We start from the raw sequence: 19,723 nt of genomic DNA, 5'->3' as shown, positions 1-19,723 counted from the left end.
TTCCTTTCACTATTTTTCTCCTCTTAGAAATCCTAATTTTGTCAAAATTGAAATGATTCATGAGCCAGAATCTTCTCTAGCTCAGCCAAAGCATGGAACTGCTTTTTCAGAATGTGTATGACAGTATTTTTTGACATATTTTACCAGAAACCTTAATATTTTTATTTCAATTGAAGTCACTTTCTACTTCAAAGTTTTAAGGTAGTTGACATCAGAAGATTTAAATGAATAAAATTAAATAGAAACAAAATGTTTAAAAATTACAACAAAACACTCTGAGTGACCTAACCTGAACATTTTGTTCAGCTTTCAGTTTGCAAAATTTCTAGACTTTCCTGATTTGACTGCACCACAGGAGCAAAGCATTGACAAACCAGGATTCTTTGGCTGGTGCAGGGGTTCTTCCTGCCCTGCAACAACCACATAAAATTGTGACATAGCAAAGTCATCCCTGAGCAATAGGACTTTTGGTGGCACCCACAGTGTATTCTGACATTTCTAACAATTTTGTGAAGTAGCAAGTTTTCCCTCCATTCTCTTTATTCCTGCCTTTTGGAAGGAATACTAATGAAAACAATTTATTTGGAGGAGATTAGCAAAAGGCTTTTCATACGTGCATGAATGGATTCAGGTAGCAGCATATGTAGCATATATAATGTACATGAGAATATGAGAGAATAAGAGCAGATCAGAAAATCAGCATTTGCAGTCCTTTCATTCAGCCAGTCAGCTTAGTGGTTCCTTTCTAGAATCCAGCTGTTCCCAGTGCCCTCTGCCTTTCCATAATGCTGTGTTGAGGTAGCCCCATCCCTGACCAGGCAGGGTTTTCTGGGATCCCATCTCAGCCCCAAGTGAGGGCACTGCCCCTCCTGGGCAGAGGCAGCAGATTTTGCTCCTGTGGGTACAGCCCTGCAAAGTGGGACTGCAGTGCTCTAGTGCTGCTCAAACCAGCACAGGTGTACTTGCCAGCCCCAGAAAACCTGTACACAGGTAAAGTAATGCAGTTATCCACTGCTCTGGGTTATGCTGTCATTCTGTATCAAGACAAATTAGTGTACTCGGAAGCAATCAGAAGTAATTACTCTTTAAGAAACAATAGGCATCACTCTGTGGCTTCTACCTGACAGCTAAAGGACTTGGCTTCCTGTGAAAAACCCATACAGCTTAATCTTCTTGTGTCAGATCATATTTCCTTGTCTTCTCTTGGTAAATGTTTACATTGCTGCAGTAAAAGGGGCACTGCATGATCTCGGCTAACAGGGGCTGTGTGCTCAGAGATAGTATTGGGAGCTGCATCTCTCTGCTATCACCAGATGAGTGCAGAGAAGGTTTGCAGGTACAAAATAGCACCTCTGCAGGGGCTTGAGTGGTCCCATTCTCAGAAGTAAATCCTCATTCCATGAAGTCAGTTCCTACTGTTAGATAAACTGACCCTGTGGCACAACAATGATAGGAATAAAATGATAGGAAGTGAGCACAGAGACCTGGCTGCTCTTTTGCTCTTCAGGGAAGACACTCAATGACATTCCAGCTGATCCATTTTAGGAGTGTAGATACACATACTGAATCCTGCTTTTGCCACCCCTGCTGCTGCATTCTGATCCCACTTGTCATTTTTAAGTGTTTCTTTAAAGACTGAACCCTTCTCAAAGGTTCCAGTGGCATCTTTGAAATCTGATAGAAATCTAAAGTCAATGTGTGTGCCAGTCAATGAGTTTGATTTACATTCTCCAGGAGGAACTGCAGGATCCGTCTCAGTGAGGATGAAGTGAAAGAATGGCAGACTGAGATCCGAGTGAGCTCCATACTTACAGGGATAAGGAAGAATGACTTTTTCTTACGTAGTAACAAAGAGCAATTCTAAATTTCAGATCTTGACAAAGACTATCATCATTCCTGCTGCCATTAGATACTTATTTCAACTTTTTGCAACTTAACTTTGCAGTAGCTGGTGGGAAAAGAAAGCTAAGTAACACTAAAGTGATTTTTGTGGTTAATTCAGTTATGCAGTGCGTAGGAAATCTGGATTCAGCTCCCGGCTTTGTTTTGGATGTGCTGTGTAATTGAATACACAGTGTCTGCTCACCTCAGCTCTCCTTCCATCAGTTAAAACTGAGAACATTTCCATACCATCAGAAGGTGGTTTTGAAGATATATTCACTGGTGAGAGATTAAAATAGACAGGCCAGTAAATACTATTCTTTAACTGGGTTTTACTCTTTCTGTGAGAATTAACAGTGAGACAAGTCTTTTAGGGACAGCTTTTTTCTTAAGAACAAAATTTAGTTGACCTTCATTAGTTTTTTACAAGATACTACAACTCTCAGCAGACTTTCTCATGCTAGATTTCTTCATCAAGAGGGTGGTGTAGCACTGGAAGGGGTCACCAAAAGTGGTTGTGAAATTTCCATCTTTATATATTTTTAAGAGGCTGAGGGGCCAAGCCGTGGATGACCTGATCTGGTGTTGGCAGCACTCCTGCTTTGAGTGGGAGGCTGGACTGCAGATCTCCAGAGGTCTCCTCCAACTAAGATTTCTGTGACTCTGTGAATCTAATTAGCTTCGTCCTACATGGAAATATCAAAGTTATTTTAGGAAATATCTGTATCTTTGTGCATTGGAAGGAAAGAAGATAAGTGTTTGTTATCCCTTCTTACTTGGATTGAGTAAGTATTCTACCAAAGGCAAACTCTTGAATAGCCCTGCTTTCTGGCTCTCTCAAAGCAAAACTAAAGACAGATATTAGATTAGATTAGATATGTTATCCATTTTTCAAATTAATTTTTCTATTATATCCATTGGTTCTGCATCTTATATAATAATTTATTTGACAACACCATCCTGGTATCACTTCTGTATAATAATACTAAACCAAAAAATTGTCAAGCATTAACTCTACAAACATATTGCAAACTGCAGCTTAAGTATGTCAGTGTCTTATGAGGATACTTGAGGCTGAAATATCTTCCCTACCTACAGACTTTTCAAACTAATACATATGTGCTCTACAGAGTTAACAGCTGCTGCTATTCCACTAATGGGAAGTATCTTCTCTCTCTTATATTCCAAATAAATCATTATTCACATCTTTCTGTCTTATGTTCAAGGTCCAAATAGTCCCATTTCTGTAATAGAAACCAGCAGAACTTAATGAGTTCTCTCAACTCAGAGTGACTTGTGTGTACTCTCCTCTAGCTATTAATGCTAAAAGCTCTCATATAAAGAAGAAGAACTGTAGTGTAGTAACAACATGAGGGTCTCATTTTATATTTTTGTGTTTCCTACTTATTACTATTTCATGTACATGAACTGAGATAAAAAGAGTGTGCGTGCATATTTACAAGGATGCACAATGCAATGAATTCTGCATCGTTCTATTAATGAGCTTTTGAGTCCTGGTTTTTTTGGTGGAGGAGAATTGTTGCACTTGAGCGTCATTCGGTCCTTATGCATAGATGAAAAAAGTCTGAATGACACATGCTAGGAATTAGGGAAATGAAAGATACAGAAAGTCATGGCACTGAGTGGATTTTGGCCTTGATTTCCTCCTGTCATCTTACTTGCAACTTACATGCATATTGAATACCTAAATTCTCCATCCCTGCAGTTTTTATCCTGAGAAAAAGTGTAGTAAGTCTGTTAAAGAATAATTCTTTTCCTTCAATGCACATTAACAATTTAAGTGTTCCTTTTAAGCACCAGAGATCTGGCTTGTTACTCTGTGTGTGTGTGCTGGGAGAACAGGGTAGGAAGAGGAGCAATGACAGCACTGTTTTGGCTGGGACCTGGGGAGCTCCAGAGAGGAGCTGTGCAGGCTGCCCCAGGTGCAGCCAGGGCCAGGGGCACACCTGGGCAGGGAGTGGCACAGGAAGGGAGCACACTGTGACTGGAATGTGACTGGAATCTCCTACAGCCACCATCATTCAGGGACTGGGGAGGACACTGTTTGCCTACATGGCAGAAGACCAAGCAGAAATACCAAATCAGAGTGAGCTCTGTTCTTCTAGCTTGAATATATATATATTTTTTTTTTTTATTTTTTTTTTTTTAAGGTGAATTCAATAGACTGATCCTAGTTTCAAGAGGTAAACAGCAGTGAAGGGTACTGTGCCTGCCAGAGCTGCTGGACTGGCTCTGGAATGGTATCTGAACACATACTTATGTTACTCTCTCTCTTCCTTAGGGGTCCTTGCACTGTGCTTTTTGCCATTATGTCCCAAGAGTGTGGCTGCAGGGATGTAGCAAACAGCTGCCTTGTGTCACTCGCTGTCTGGTTCTCTGCCTGGGCTGGGAGCAGTGCAGGGTTTCAGCAGGGGATGTCTGTCTAAAGCTGTGCTCTGCTCTGTGTTTATGTTGGAAAAGGAAAGATCAAAGCATGTGCATGGAGTTGAAAATGGAGACTGTGTAATTAGGGGCCCCCCCTCATTCCCAGTCCCGTGTACATGTACTGACATACATGAGATCCTCCTGCCCTCACCACCGCCCATCCTGGGCCAGCAGACAGCTCTGAATCGAGCTGTTCTTGCCGTGGCCATCAGAGGTCAGGGCTGCCTTTGAAGGGAAGTGGCTTAACCTTATCTGGGACTAATCTGTTGTCTGCAGGGAGGAGAGACCCAAGACCAGGTGATGATAGTGGCCCTGCCCAGCCTGGTGTCCTGTCGCAGACTGCAGTGCTGGAAGTGTAAAAAAGAGCATAAGGTGGTAGTGAAGAGGACTCAATTTTCTGATGTCTTTCCAGCTTCTGGTGCTCAGTGTGGAGGCACTTGCTGAGCTCCAGGCTGTATCTGAATTGCAGTATGTAGTGGCTGTTAGATTCCCAAGAACTTATCTAATTTTTTCAATGCACTTATTCCTTTGGACTCATCAGTGAACATCCACATTCAACTACCAACTGTGTAAAAAGTGTTTCCTTTTATTGTAAGAAGACCAATTACTCCATTTGTTTTCTCCATCCCACTCCATGCTAAATACCTCAATCACATCCAAGCTCAGCTATTGTTTGCCAAGAAAACAAGTCCTTGTGTATGAAGTCTCTTCTGCTACAGGAGCCATTTGCTACCTCTGATGTTCTTGTTGCTTCTTTTCACTCTAATGTACCTTTTTGAGATTGCACAAACAGAATTGCAGGCAGTGCTCAAGACATGGGCACACTGGGGAATGATAAAATTGCAGAATAATGTTTTCCATTTTGTTGCCTCTTCCTTTCCCATTTGTCCTTAGCAGTGTGTGAGTTATCAAGTTGCTCTGTTGTTAGAAGGGCCTACAGGGAGAGCCTTGCAGACTCCTTGTGGAGGAAGGATGTGGATAACAGGACATGATTTATCTGTTTAATTTATGTTGGACTGTTTGATTTTGCAAAATTAACTTCCTCCCCAAAGAAAGATGTCAGATGAAATTTTCAGTTGAAAGGTGCAAGGGGAGAGTGAGAGATTAGTGTTCAGAGCAGTGCAAAGTTGTGTGCTTTGATCCTTCTGCACACTTACTGCTCCTCTCCACTGTGTGTCTTGCCTATAGGACACAGTTTGGGGGCAGGACTGGGGGACTTATCCAAAAACTGCCAACCAGATTGTTTCCCTTGGATCCGACCCTATCGAAGCAGTTATGTCCTTGGCTTTTCACATGCAAAATAAGCACTTTATTAAAAGAAACAAGATACTTCCCAGAGTCTGACAGCTTGCATTTTAACTATCACCCCTAACAAGGGACCTTAAAACTGACCTCAGGACTTAATTTAACCATTACAATTCCATTAGTCTAATTTGTCATGAAACGTCTTTAACTAATTACCTGCATTTGTAAGTTAGTCCACATGTCATGAGATAAGAAGTCAAGCATAGTCATAGGTCACTGCTCTGGGCTGCCATCACATAACACAGACCCCAGATGAAAGGGAATTCAGAGTTGATAGGAGGAATCCAAATGACAGCTACTCAGCCAGTACAAGGCAGACATGGCTGTAATGTAAAAATTGGACCATTGTCTTAGAAGTGGTGTTTTGGAAAAGATGGGGCATGCCCTCATTAGCAGAATAAGGTCTAGGAAGACTGAGCATTCCTCACAAGCATTTGTCTTGAAGGTGGTAATTTGATAAATACAGGTCCCCACTAAAACCATTTGCTAAATTTGGCAGACAACAGTATTAAATATTTATGACTGAATTTAGAGCTGTCCCTTTTCAAAGAGACCTGATTATATCCTGAATGGCACTTTAAAAAGCTCATTTGGGAACTTTTGTTGGTTTCCTCAAACAACAAATGTTGAAACAGAGGAAAAGACCAATTAGGAGTCTGATTAAAGGTTGCTCAAGCCTTTCACTGAATAGTTTGGATTTGGCTCCCTATTACTTGTTGGAAATCTGCCCATGAATTTATAGTGGGAGCTACAACATGCTGTGTGCCACAAACACCTCTCTCTCTCTTAGATTTAGGCAACTGTAAACTTCCCCTCATTTCTCTTGTTCCAGTGCCTGTGACATTCCCCCTGAGACTAGATGAGGAGAAGGATATGGTACGTGATTAATGCAGGATGAAGCATTCAAAAAATTTTCTCATTCTTGTTCCCGTTTCCTTCCTCAACGAGCGGGGATGCAGGGGGAGGTTGCAGAGAGTGATTCCCCCATCAATACAGAGTGTCACCATCACACCTCTGGCTGCTGCCTGTGAGGGGTAATTAAATCCCTGCCTCCATCCCAGCTCCTGTCCCTTTGCTGTTCCTTACAGACAGCAAAGGCCATTGAATTCTTCACTTCCATCACTCATTGGATCAATACAGAGGGCTGGACAGGACACAGTTATACTGGTCAGGCCAGCCCTACCTTGGTGCTCCCTAAGTACAGGCTCTGTCGAAGGCATAAATCACAGCTACTCTAAATTACAGAGGCTGCCAACACATCAGAGGCCTGGAGTGGGAGCTCCCTGTGATCACAGCAGGGAGAGGAGGATAAGGAAGGCCCTGACCAAGTTGTCTATTCTGCACTCAGGAGCTTTATTCAGACAGCAAGGAAGAGGGCCTGGGAGCCTCTGTGCTCCTCTTGCCTGCCGCAGTGGCTCAGCAGTGTTCTGGGGTTACCTGCTGCCCTCAGGAAAAATCGAAATCCTCCTTCTAAAGGCCACAAGGCAGTCACTGGGATTAGCAAGAAACTTCCTTTGCTGGCATATTACTGCAGACTTTATACCTGCACGTACCCTTTTCTGCATCCTGTGGGGAGAGAGGACTGACTCATTGATTTGCATCTTCCCCTTGGCAGCACTGGGAGTGCTCAGCCCTCAGTGAGGGGGAGGAAGGGCAGCGCCCTGCGGTCCCCAGCTCCTGCCACACAGCCACACCATGGCACTTCCTTCTCTCCTATGTGGAACCTCACCTGTTATTTTCTACCAACATTCTTCCAAATCTTTCAAGATAAATGAATCTTCAGATCTCCAAATCTTTAGCCTGTCTGAAACCAGCATAAAATATCTACCAGTCTGCAATGAAAAATCACAGACAATCCATCCTTTCGATCTCTTCCTTTTATCCTAAGCTGATAAGGGAGGCCCTCCTGTGCTTGTCAGCTTTGCATTCTTGGTGTGTGCAGCATAGCTGAGGATTGCAGATTAAAGGTGAAGAGTTGAACAGGGAAAAAATGCAGGAACGAAGCAGCTGTTTAATGAGATAGAGGGGCTTTCCTCTTGAAAACTGCTTATCCATATCCTGTCTCTTGGTAATTACAGAGTATTTTCTTTATGGGGAATGCTAGCACTGTTTTTCTGGTTTAATATATTTTACCCACTTGCATGATCATCTTTTCACTTTGGTAGGTGAAACCATTCTTTATGAAATTTTGAATGTCAACAGCACTGTTTTAAGCTGATTAGTTCTGTCTTGTGCATCTTTTGTCTTAGAGCAAAGTTCAAGTGTGCTCAGGAGTTAAAGCTCAATCTGTAACTAAATTTGAGCCCTTGCAGTTCCAGGCTTGGCAACTCCTTTCCACCCAAGTATGTCTCAATCTGTAATAGAGCATGTAAAGTTACTAATCCAGATATTGTTGAATTGACTTTCAGTGGTTGGATGTGCTGTGCTGATAGTTAGAACCAAACATTTGAAAGACAAGGCTGTTTTAGACTACTCATGTCACAGTCTGTCTTTCTGCTAGAAATATTTTAATTTTTGAAAAGTCTTCCCTGTGCCTTGCTCTGTTTTTCAGGTAGACCCTTCACCTCCTGGTGTCCCTAAGGATCTCAGGTGGGACAGCTTCATCACTGGTCCTGGTGCCTTCATCAGTGCTGTAATTTGCTGGGATTCACCTCCAAAAAGAGATCTAGGAATCCATCATTACAAAATCTGCATAAGCTTACAGGAGCCAGAGCAGCTAGTAAAGATCCCTGGGAAATGACTAATGCAGATGCGCTGCCCCTGTACCAACCACTGTGTTTGCTGGTCTCTGGAGAGGTGCTGGGAGAGCACAACAGCCACTGGTGCAGAAAAACAAGAGAAGAGAAAGGATTCATCTGCCAGGAAGAGATGCAGTCATGACTCTGCTTGGTGTGATAAACAGCATGTGCTGCTCAGAGATCTGGCTGTGCCCAGGCCAAATTCCCCTGATCTCTCTCCAGCTTGGAGATCCTTCTGCTGTGGTTGATGTCAACAAGTCTCATTCTTTGTATCACCTCCACTGCAAATGAGGTTAGGAAATGGGAACATTTCAGGGCTGGAAGGAGTTCTCTGGGATTCTTCAGATACCAGAAGTTCCTGATCTTTTTTTTGTATAGATAATGTCAATGTTTATATATGTTAAAGTGATAACAGGGAGGTTGGAGAAATGGTGGGATTTTGAGTTGGGACTGGGGGGGTTGCTGTGAGGTGGAGGCTTCTGAAATGGCAAAGACTTGGGATCATAGTCTGGAGAAGATGGATGCCTTGTGTGAAGTATACTGTCACAGTCTGGAGCAAGAAATCATACTGGGTTTGAGATGTGGAACAGAAGAGAGAGAAAATCTGCCTCACAAGGGATTGAAGGAATTTATTTTAGGGACGTGAAGGATTGAAGTAACTCGTTTCACATGACTTTTCCTCCTCTATCCCATGCTCATGACTGCATGCAACAGTCATTTTTGCTGATGGAAATGTGGTCGCTGTATTTTCTGTCCCACTGTCATCTCCTTGTCTCTTTTCTTGTCCATACAGTATCATATACCCTATGGCATCATATAATTAAAATAGATGATTATGCAGATGTAAGTGGATCCCAAAGGAAACTTAGCACATGGACATAACAGCACAGGCAACTTTTAACTGATCATGCAGCTATGAAGAAGTTTCTTCTTTTTAAAATTAAAAACACCTTAACTTTTTTCCCTTCTTTTTAATGCTAACAACTTAACATTTTCCTCTCCAGATAAGCTCTGAAATGGAGGAGAGAGAGCAGAATACCTTATGGAAGGCTGTAGGTTTATGGGTTAGAAATCTCTGAAAAGCACAAAAATATTTCCTCCCATTTGCAACACCCCTCCCCCTGCACGCAGAGTGCAGCCCCTGTATGCATTTGGTTTCCAGATCTGTGATTCCCACCCTCCTTTTTATAAGCTGTGAATTTTTTCCCTTTCAAAGCATAGATTTTACCCCCCTCCCATGCCCCCAGGGAAGCTTTTGTCCTGTGAGTGCCCTAGGTTTTTAAAGAATGTGGAAAGTCCTTGGTTTATTCTATTTCTGTACTGCTACCTCCAGTTCCTGATTCCTGTTCCTCTGTGGCCTCTGCTAACACAGTCTGTCCCAAATGGGGGTTTTCTCTGCAGTTCCAGTGAAATGTGGCTGTGTGCACAGGGACTGCACCTTCTAGCCAGCATTCTTTTCTTGTTATTTAGTATAGATGAGGTATCACTTTTTCCCCCTCTCCATCATCAGCCTGATTTTATTACAATCACATAATGCCAACACTGTTCATGTTTCCTCATCCCAAGACTTGGTGGATCCATTCAAACACCGTGTTAATCCCCCTCTGTTCTCAGTAGCACCTTTATGATGGTATTGCCTTTCCAAGCTACAGTTGATCTTGCAAGCCTTCACACCAGCTAATCCAACCTCTTTTGGCTTCTTTCCCAAAGGTGTAGATTTCTAAGGGGAGCACTCAGCAAGGATATTTTCATTCAGTATCAGTGGATCCAGAATTTCTTATTTTCTTACCTACAGGGCTGCTCACTCCTCTCCATTACTAGCAGCAATGAGGGATGGATGCTGCTCACAGAATATAATAATTTTAAAAGGAAATAAGACAGAAAATAAGGAATGTAGAAGCTGTCTGCGTTTTCTATCTGTAGGTACAAGTCAGGTAGAGCTGCCCTAACATTTGTGCTGCTGATTAAGGAATAGCCTGTTATGTAATAAGCAGTACACATTCTTCTCTAGAAGCAATCTTGCAGTGAAGCAGGAGAAACCAGCAGGGTGGAGGGACCAAGGATTAGCTGCTGCCTTAAGCAGAGACTGTATAGACAGCATCTCCAACAGTATTCCTCAGAGCAGCTTGAAGAATCTGGCAGATCATAGCAGAACTCTTCTACTTTATTATGTGCTGAAAAGTAACTGGTTTTTACACATTAGACACTAATCAAGGTCACCCTTTCATTGCTGAATGCTCTGCATTCACTGCGCTGTTGGCAGGAGGGCTTGCTCTGCTCCTGTGTGTTCAGAAAAAAACTCAAAAAAAATAAAAGGAGAAGAAATCCTTTGGCCAACCATCTGTTGGAACAGAGGCCATGGACACAATGCAGATATGAATGCCTGGATGCGTTTTGCAGGTGTGCCCTGTGACCCATCTTTCCGTGGAGAAATTCACTGGCAAAATAGATTGCACTAGACTGTTCCTGCAACTGCAGTTAATCGTGCCTTTTCTATATTAGTGCTACAGGATTAACACAAACATTGCTTCTATTTTCAGGCTTATCAAAGGCAGCAGCACATCTCTCTAATCTCCTATTTCCCTGCTCTCTTTAAAGTGTTTAAATGAATGGAGCACTGATGAGCAGGGATGTGGTGCCAGCAGGGATGGTGTCATTTAATGCCTCGCTATTTATGCTATTTAATGCCTGTGTGGCTTTATGTGCCCTGGGTGACTTGCAAACCATCTGGCAGCCTCCACCCTGTGGCAGGACAGACGGAGGTGTAGACAGCACCTTCACTTGTCTCTGGCTCAGAGAGTGACCAGCAGCAGTAAAACAGCTCAGTTCTGATGTGCCTGCTCCAACACAGCCTGCACCTGCTGTCACTGAAGGATGGAGCTTGGAGGCCATGGATTGGTGACCCTTGAGACCAGGCAGGCTGGACCCAGCGAGCTGTGGCACTTACCTACATTCCTGTTGGACTGGCTGGCACACACAACCTGGATTTTTCTTACAGCTGTAAAAAGCATAATGATATCTGATCTGCCCCAGCACCTGTTTGTGCACTGTTAACTTGTCAAAAGGTTTCAGACAAGCTGGAATTGGCAGAATTGTGTGTGTCATATCAGCTCCTTGTCCTAAGAGTCCTACAGCTGGATTTGCAGTATCATTGAATCACAGCCTGAATTTGTAGCCGTATTGCTTACACAAATCACAAATACTTGGATTGTGGTCTCCAATCTGCTAGGAAGTGGGCTGAGATCCACCCTGCAGCTTTCACACCACTGTCAGCTGGCATTAACTTCCAGTCATTTTTTCCTTTGAGGCCAGATTGAAATCAGTGACCTAGAAGTAAAATACTCTGTATTTTGTTAGCAAGAAGTCCCTGGAGTTGTGCAGTCTAAATTGGGATGTTTTCTCAGTGAGCTCTTTTGTACATCTTCTATGGCAATTGTGCTGTAATCACCACAATCCTCTTTCTGGTAGCAGAATTTATTAATTGCTTTCCACTTTCTCTGTTGCATTTCTGCTCAGATCACAGTGAAATACAGACTTTCTTCAGTGTGTGGAACAGTTATGATAGCCAACTGTAACACATTGGTTTTCTATGGTGACATAATCAGAGATTATATTATGGATTCACTGATATTCCTGCAAGGAGAGCAAACTGGAAACTGTGTTGGACCCTTACTGCACTGCCTATTAGCAGTACAGCTGTGGGATCTGACCCTGAAAATGCTCATGGCTGGGAGAACATTTGCAGAAGTAAGGACTAGTCATGTGTAGAAAAATTTTCACAATCAGCCTTCATGTTTATGGGAGGGATCACTTGTGGACAGTGCTGAGAGTCTGCTGGGAAGTGCTGGCTGCCCTTGGCAGTGCCATTGCTGGAGGTTCATTTTATTCAGCATTTTAAGGAAGTGCCCAGCTCATGTTGTAACTTTACTGCAGTCTGTTCATATGAATAAGTTATGTCTCCACGTTTTCTGGAGTTCAGATTCTGTGTTCAGATTCAAGGTCAGATCCAGCTGGTCACTCTGTGGCAGTGTATAATGAATTGCCAGCATCCCAGAACATACAAAATTGGAGATTAGAGGCAGCTCCACCTTATTATCATGATAGTCAATTGCAAGTGGTAGTGCAGTGGATAAAGGGCAAGGTAATGTGACATGTGAGTGGAATAGCTCTCAATCTGTGTATTATGAAATTGTCATTCTGTGCCACTGTTCAGCATAAATGGACTAATCTTCAGTTTGAAAATGAGGAGAGCTTGACTGTTAAAGAATAGGTCATTTGGCTTCTGGCAGCAGCAGAAGATGCTGTAATATTAGCTGTAAGAACTTGTGCATTCTTGGTAAGGAGATAAAAATGATTAAATTGCTCTGCTTGCTTCTCTATCTTTTAAAGTAGTTCATATTTGGACCCGGATTCAGCTAAGCATTTGCATAATTCCTCAGGCCATTCCTATTCAGCCATGCATTTCAGCTTGTGCTTAAGGTTAAGCAAGTGCTGAAGTTCTTTTCAGTTCCTGGGGCTTCAGCCTTGCAGAACAAAGTCTGGGCTGTTACTTCATGTTTCAGCAGCTTCTGAGGTTGCTGTGCCCTAGCAAATGGAAGTTTGCTTTGCATGCAGCAAATGGAAGTTTGTATTTGTTGTATTATGGGCTGAGTACTCTTTAATGACTCAGAAAGGTTAAGGGTGAAGATGCTGGGGCCCTGGAGAGGATAATTTTTAATAGAGTCCTCTGTTGGAAATCCAGGAGCCAGAACAGGGGTCATGTCTCTGAAGAGTTTCACGGACTCTGCAAAACTGGCAGTCACACTGACTGCCTCCCTTCCGCTGGGCTCCTCCTGGAAAGCAATGAGCAGAGCCAAGGGAAAGGTTTTGTTGGGCTCTTTGGGAAATGGAGCTCTTCAGGCTGACTTCTGTTCCAAATTATGCTGTTTTCCAAAGTAACTTCTCAGCTTTGGTAGGGTTGTGCCAGGTGGTAGCCATTTGTGATGCGAATTGTAGTTTTAACATATCTTTCAAAAATTGCAGTACTACCATATGTATTTGTACTGTGAAAACTTGGGAGTGAGGGTTGGAGAAGAACCCTGATATGCTGATTTTTTTTCTTTTGTGGGGCTGAAAGTTCAAAACGTTTTGCCTTGCATTATCAATCTCTTGTGTGTCAGTTCAGTCTAGCAACAGAACATGTCAGCCATCAGAGTTCTACTGCTTTGTGAAAATGTGTGTGGGAACTGAAAATTTTTTAACTGAGATTGACCCCAATCTAAAATGAAATGTTTGGTTACGGCTTTTTATAGAAAATACAATGAAACAATTATCTTTTTTTTTCCCTTTGGAAAAAATAATTTTCAAACATTTGGTAGGAAACCCTTTACAGAACAGATTTATGGCCTGAAGTCTTGTTCACAGTGAAGCTGGTGGGAATTTTGCTGTTGACTTTCATGTAGCCATTTTACTGAGGTTTTCTTTGCAGCAGGAGGGATTGTGTGACTATCTGGAGGTATTAATGTAACTTCAAAGCTTCTTGGCCACTTCAGAAATAAAAAATATTCTTATATATCCCGTTGACTTGTTGGAGGTCTTGCTTCATTGAAGGTAACACAATTTTTTGTCCCAGAGAGCCACAAGGAGCTCAATCTGTATTTGTTAAAATGGAGACCAGCAACATGTTCTTCTGATGTAACAGTAGCAGAGGAAAGGGCAAATGTCCCGGTTAGTGCTCTGCTTTGCTGGGCAGTTTTCACATCATTGCTTTAAAATGTTTGTTCTGTGGAGGAGAATCACTGCAGGTTCCAGATGTAGGTGTTTACAGGGAGATTCTCTTTCAGTGCAGTGCTGTGCATGATTCTGCCTGTTTGCCTGCTCCCAGTGCATGAGATGATTCACCTGCTCCTGGATTTTCCTTTCTGTATAGCAGATTTTATTAACCCCCAGGAAGCTCTGTCTGGAAGCTGGTTTTCCACCCCAAACTGAGGTCTTACTATTACCAATATTTTATGAGCATGGAGCAGTTCATTCCATTGCTGAGTCCTTTGTTACCTCTTCTTCACATGTGTCAAAGTGTCAGCAACAGTGAGAGAAGGAAGAGAAAGGACTGGAAGAATCAGAGGAGGGGAGAAAGGAGAACTCTGTGATCACTTTTCACGAGTTACACACATTTGGAATTTTACTAAAATATGTTTGTAATGCTTTTCATAAGAAACATTAAATGAAAGTACAGTTAATCCTGGACTTAACCTACCCATTTTTCCTTGGATTTAGAGCTACCTCAGGGCAATCTTCCAGTTTTTCACTTCAAGCCCATCTCTACCTGCTTTACTGGCAGGTTGCACTGCACTGAGGACAGCTCTGTCCAGCTCTGTGTGGTAGATACAAAAAGAGCAGGACCTTCCATGGAAGAAGTGATTTCTAGGAGGGGCCTGAGAGCCGAGTTTCAAAAGCATCGTGTTCCCAAAGAAAGGCCAAATTTTTCAGAAGGGCTGAACAACAAGCACTCCTGCTGTGACAGATGGCTGAGTATTTCAAAAGATCTTGCTATTAAAGCTGGCTGGAGATTCTCTATTCTCTTGTTTTTGACAGGAACTTGGGTTTTCTGTTAAATACAATAATAGTGCAGAATGGACAGATTTTCCTTCCAGCATTCTATTTTTATGTGAGAGTTTTAATTGTTTTGGTCAGGGAAACTCTCACCCCTGTAATACATTGATTTACACTCGCTGTGCTGGAGAACCATGTGACAGACACTTCCCAAAGTCTGATCCCAGGTTCTGACTCCCCAGTGGCAACAAAGCTGCACCAGAGCTCTGTCTGAACACAGGGGTGCTGTGTGTGATGTGGTGGGCAGAGCACTGCAGTGTGCTGCTTCCAGACTGGTTTTCTTGGGTTTTCTTTTAGGTTTCCTAGAGAGGGTTGAGTTTTGAGATTCTTGATTGAGATCCTGAACACAAGATTTCCAGTGAGTGATCTCCAGTCTTCACTTGTGCCTGCTCACAGGTAGGATTTGGAGTGAAAGGCAAGCTGTGTTTATATGTAGCTGAACGTGCAGAAAGTAGGATCTTGGAACTTGAGGCTGTTTCTCAAAATGTGTGCTTTAACATTTCCATGATTTAACTTTCCCATCCATAAATAGGAAATAAATCCTCATCATCAGTGAAGAACTTAAAAGGTTCAGTGTTTATACATGCAACTTTGGAGAAGTAGAAATACAAAAGAATCCTTTTATTTCATCTGAACGTCTCAAAGCTCTTTTAAACTGTTAATTAATTGAGCAGTCATAACGATGTGCCAATGAGGATGAAGGGGGAGGAATAATTTACAGGTGGGAGAAATGAGGCATGAATGACTTCTAGCCTTACCTGTGCCACGCTGTTAGTCTGTGTCAGATCCAGACAGATACCTTCTGTCCTGTCTCCTTTTGCATCTGTGATGGGTGGCTGTGAGCATCAGCTTTTCCCCCTCCCTGTTTCTACCTCTTCTTCTGTAGGGAGCCCAACTCCTTATCCCCAGGTTCTGTTTCATGGAAGGACAAGTTGTCCACGTGGCTCAGCTCTCTGAGGGAGCAGGCCTGGAAGCTGGGACATCTGTTTCAACTCCCAGGTTCCACCTACTGAACAGGACACAGCCAGAGTCAACTCCACTGCACGGGAGAATGGAGTAAATAAATGAAACTTCTGGGTTCTCTTAGAGCAATGGCACATTCTGCCCTGCCTTCCTCCTCCTGACCTTCTGCACAGCTGGATTATGGTGTGCTCTCCTCTGCACACCTTCCACAACAATTGAGTTTATACCTTTGCTGCACTGAGCAGAGTAGCTCAGGAATATCTGACCCGGCTCTGAAATACCAGCTCAACTCTGAGAAACAACAGAGCCCCCCTTTGTCACTGCCTCTTTCTTGTCTGAACTCCTGTATCTGGGGTCAGTACACTTTTGTACAGAAAACATTGAATCTTCTGGCATATATGGAATAAATGAGCACAAGGTAAATTCAAATTGTTTAAAACTTATGGAATGGGCAGGATAAAACTACTGCTTAGGAAAATGCACAATTTCATCTAGAGTTTGGCTGAGAATCCTGTTTAAACTTAGTTCTTAAACCCAGTTGTGAAACTCATGAAGATGCCACATCAGTAGCTCATCCAACAACCTCGAGAGCCTCCTGGGAAGGTAATCACAGCACCAATAGTGAGCAGTAATTCTAACAGGTTGCTTTGCTTCATTCCTCTGGCTACTCCTTGTTGAGCTCCTGCAACTCCAGACATGAAGTTTTTCTTCTACCCAACATGGTTCCAACTACTTCTCCCTATCAGTTATTCATATCTGAAAGGGAAAGGAAAAACACTGGCATAAATTGCTGGACCCTGGAATACAAGTTTTTTTATTTAACTGACAGGGCTTATGGTTACCTTCAGACATAGCTTTTAAAGTAGTTTTTAGCTGGATGACAGAGATAAGCCCTCCAGGAAAAAGCAGTGGTAAAGTGGTGGGTCATTATAAATATTTTGTTCTCTCTGTAGTCATGTTTTTCATTCTTTTTCAGTTTATGTATCTTGTAAAATTTTTCCAGTAAATCTGCTACCTTCTATGTGGTGAATTTAAGCCTATTGATTTGTAGCTGTCCTAATTGCATTTTACAGAACCCCTGCTGCCTCTGGGACCAGAGCTTGAAAAGTCCTGTTTAGTGAAATGGATTGTCTTCCACAGGTCATTGACACCCTATATTCTGCCTTATCTAAATTAGGCAGTCTCCAGCATTCTCTGATCTAATCCCAAAAGTGGCGGCTGTGTGTTATGTGCAGATATAATGCTTACACATAAATTCCTATTGAGCAGTTGTTGGAAAAGGAGCTGAAAGCAGGTAGAGCTTGCCCTCCCAGCTCAGTGCAAAGCGGGATGCAGTGCCTGCTAACAGCTGGCTTTTCTGCAGCTCGGCAGGTGATGAGTTCCCACCACTTCAGGAGCCCACTGCCAATGCTTAGCACATGCTGCTGTGAGAAATCTCATCAGTCAAAAGCGTCTCATAAATAATTTAGAGGAAAGCAATTAGCACACACAGCTGTAGCTGTTTGCAAAGTCACAGTTATACCTGCCAGGGCAATCTGGAAATGGAAATTTCAAAACCCATTTCTTGAAGTGGCCAGAATGGTCTAGCTTGGAGCTAAGGCTGATGGGTAGTTGTTGATGAGTAAGGAGCAAATTGCACTTTCATGTCTTTTTATGTGTAATGAAATCCAGGAGAGAATTTTAGTATTTTGTGCATATTGGGAAAGGGATCAAAGAGATGCATAGTTTTTAAAATCTCCAACAGTCAAGGCCTTATCCTTTCAGAAGCTCTGCAACTCATTCAGCTTCAGAGCAGGGGCACAGATTTTAACAGAGACTTGGACATGCATTTTGAAGGCATCAGCTAGTTAGAGTTTGTCTATATGTACAGACTGCTCAGGGAGGACAGGCAGGAGGAAAAGGAAGAAAATACTGTTTGAAGTGTCTCATCTGAGTATGCTTGCCTTGACAGATCGATGAGAGCAAATTGTTTGAGGACTTCTGGGTAATGATAAAAGGGAAGGGAACCTGCTCTTTAAAACTATCAAGCAACTACAGGGAAGGTGTGAAAACAGATTTGTTTGTGCAGGTGAGTCCTGAAGAAGGGGTATCAAAAGAAGGGTATCAAACATTAAATCTAGAGATGACACAAGGCTGTGTAAATAGGGCACATGTAAATATATTCTAGGAGAGGGTTAGGAGACACCTACCGTGACACTACATTGGGACAAGGGACAACATAACAGTGCAAGATCCTCTCAGCATTTCTGAGAGCTGTGCATTCAGTCATGGTATCTCTGCTAACTGAATGTCTAAAGATGTTCATCTTCACAGGATCCCCCCTTGGCTAGGGAATTACTATTCCTATGCTACCAACTGGAAACTAAATCACAGTATGTTACCACATGAGGCAATCCCAGTCCTAAACTCTGGTTCCTTCCTCTTTCTAAGAGGGAGCACTGTATTGTGAAAAAAGCATTCAAATGTGGGTTGCTCATAGTATGAATGATACAAAGCATTTCAACTATGCTTAAAGACCATCTGAATAAGAAAACATTGGAGTTAGAATTTGTAGCAGTGGCATTATTTTATTCTGCAACTCTCCTGTGGAAAAACACGTCCCATTTCCTATTGTTGTCTGCACCATTTGACCTATTCTTCTGAATGCAACTGCCATCACCTGGCCAAGAAAGCAGCAGAGAAGCCCAAGAACCTGCCTGCCACTTTTGGGTGGTCAAGGCCTCCATCCAAGGAAAATTCCACAGGTGAGCCTTAGAGAGTAACCAAAGGCAGCAGCTGCTCATTGACTGAGAGCTGGAGGAAAATCCCTGCAGTCAGTCAACAGGCTGCCCCAGCTGCTCTGGCCTCACAGAGACAAGTGAGACCTCCTGTAAGTGATATTAATTGGAGTCTATCTAGAAATCTCTTACCATAGATTTTGTTTGACTGCAATGGGAACTTTAGCACATTATTGAATACATTATGGCAGCCTACCTTCCTGGACTGCATTATGATTAGCTGTTAGTGTGTTTTGGTAAGAGGCTCAAGTATTTCATTTGCTTATTTCTTTCATGTTTTTATACTTACTAGCTCTTAGTAGAAGTGGGGAATGTGAAGAATGTCCTTCAGAACTGCAGATGAATAATTGCTCAACAGCCAGAATTTCAGTAACTTTGAAAATCTTCCTTGAACTGAAATTCAGCCTGGGGTGAATCACTGGTCACTGGGGTGATTCTGGAGTATTTTGTGGTTTTTCTTCTTGTGAGTTAATCCAACTTTATTCCAATTTAACATGTTACCTAGATGGGATCATTGTGTGGCTGTTCTTAAGCCAACTTAACACATTTTATAAGATTCTAAATCACATTATCTTCTGGATCACAAATAAGTGATCCAGAAATGTAAGTTAAAATAATTATCTCACAGGCTTTAAATGAACATTTTCCCTCCTATCCAGAGAAAAGTGAGTGCAGAATTTGCATCACTATTCATAAAAGCCTGTAGGAATATTTACAAGTATCCTTCTTGAAACAAGTTGAGCCCTTGATCTTTATAACAATATTGCAGGTATATATTAACAGCACTGCAATGCAGAAATGTGAGAAACAACTAAAAATGTCAACTAGGTCAACTAAGGATGAGTCAGGGTTTTCTTCAAAACAATAGGCATAATGTTTTCATAATTCAAGAAAATATTCATTGTACAGGAGAGATGACTCCTGTTTTCAAAAAGGGGATTATCTGGCTACAGGGTTTGGCTGGGCTCTGCCAGTGACTGCCCTGTACATGAGGGTAAACATCTGCCTTAGAAGGTTTCTCCT

At 42.4% G+C, this 19,723-nt stretch overlaps 1 long non-coding RNA gene across 1 annotated transcript in view; it reads left to right on the top strand.

The window, feature by feature from the left end:
• LOC134423807 (uncharacterized) overlaps positions 1–17,896 on the top strand; it is a 117,157-nt gene extending 99,261 nt beyond the window's left edge. Inside the window, exons 2-3 of the long non-coding RNA XR_010029197.1 lie at positions 8,183–8,661; positions 17,875–17,896. This is a non-coding gene — a long non-coding RNA (uncharacterized LOC134423807). The remainder of the gene's footprint in view (positions 1–8,182; positions 8,662–17,874) is intronic.
• Positions 17,897–19,723: the final 1,827 nt, after the last annotated feature.

The sequence above is a fragment of the Melospiza melodia genome, chromosome 12 (assembly GCF_035770615.1).
Source record: "Melospiza melodia melodia isolate bMelMel2 chromosome 12, bMelMel2.pri, whole genome shotgun sequence".
Classification (NCBI taxonomy): domain Eukaryota; kingdom Metazoa; phylum Chordata; class Aves; order Passeriformes; family Passerellidae; genus Melospiza; species Melospiza melodia.
The sequence above is the reverse complement of the archived record's forward strand: the minus strand, read 5'-3'. Positions and strand labels throughout refer to the sequence as shown.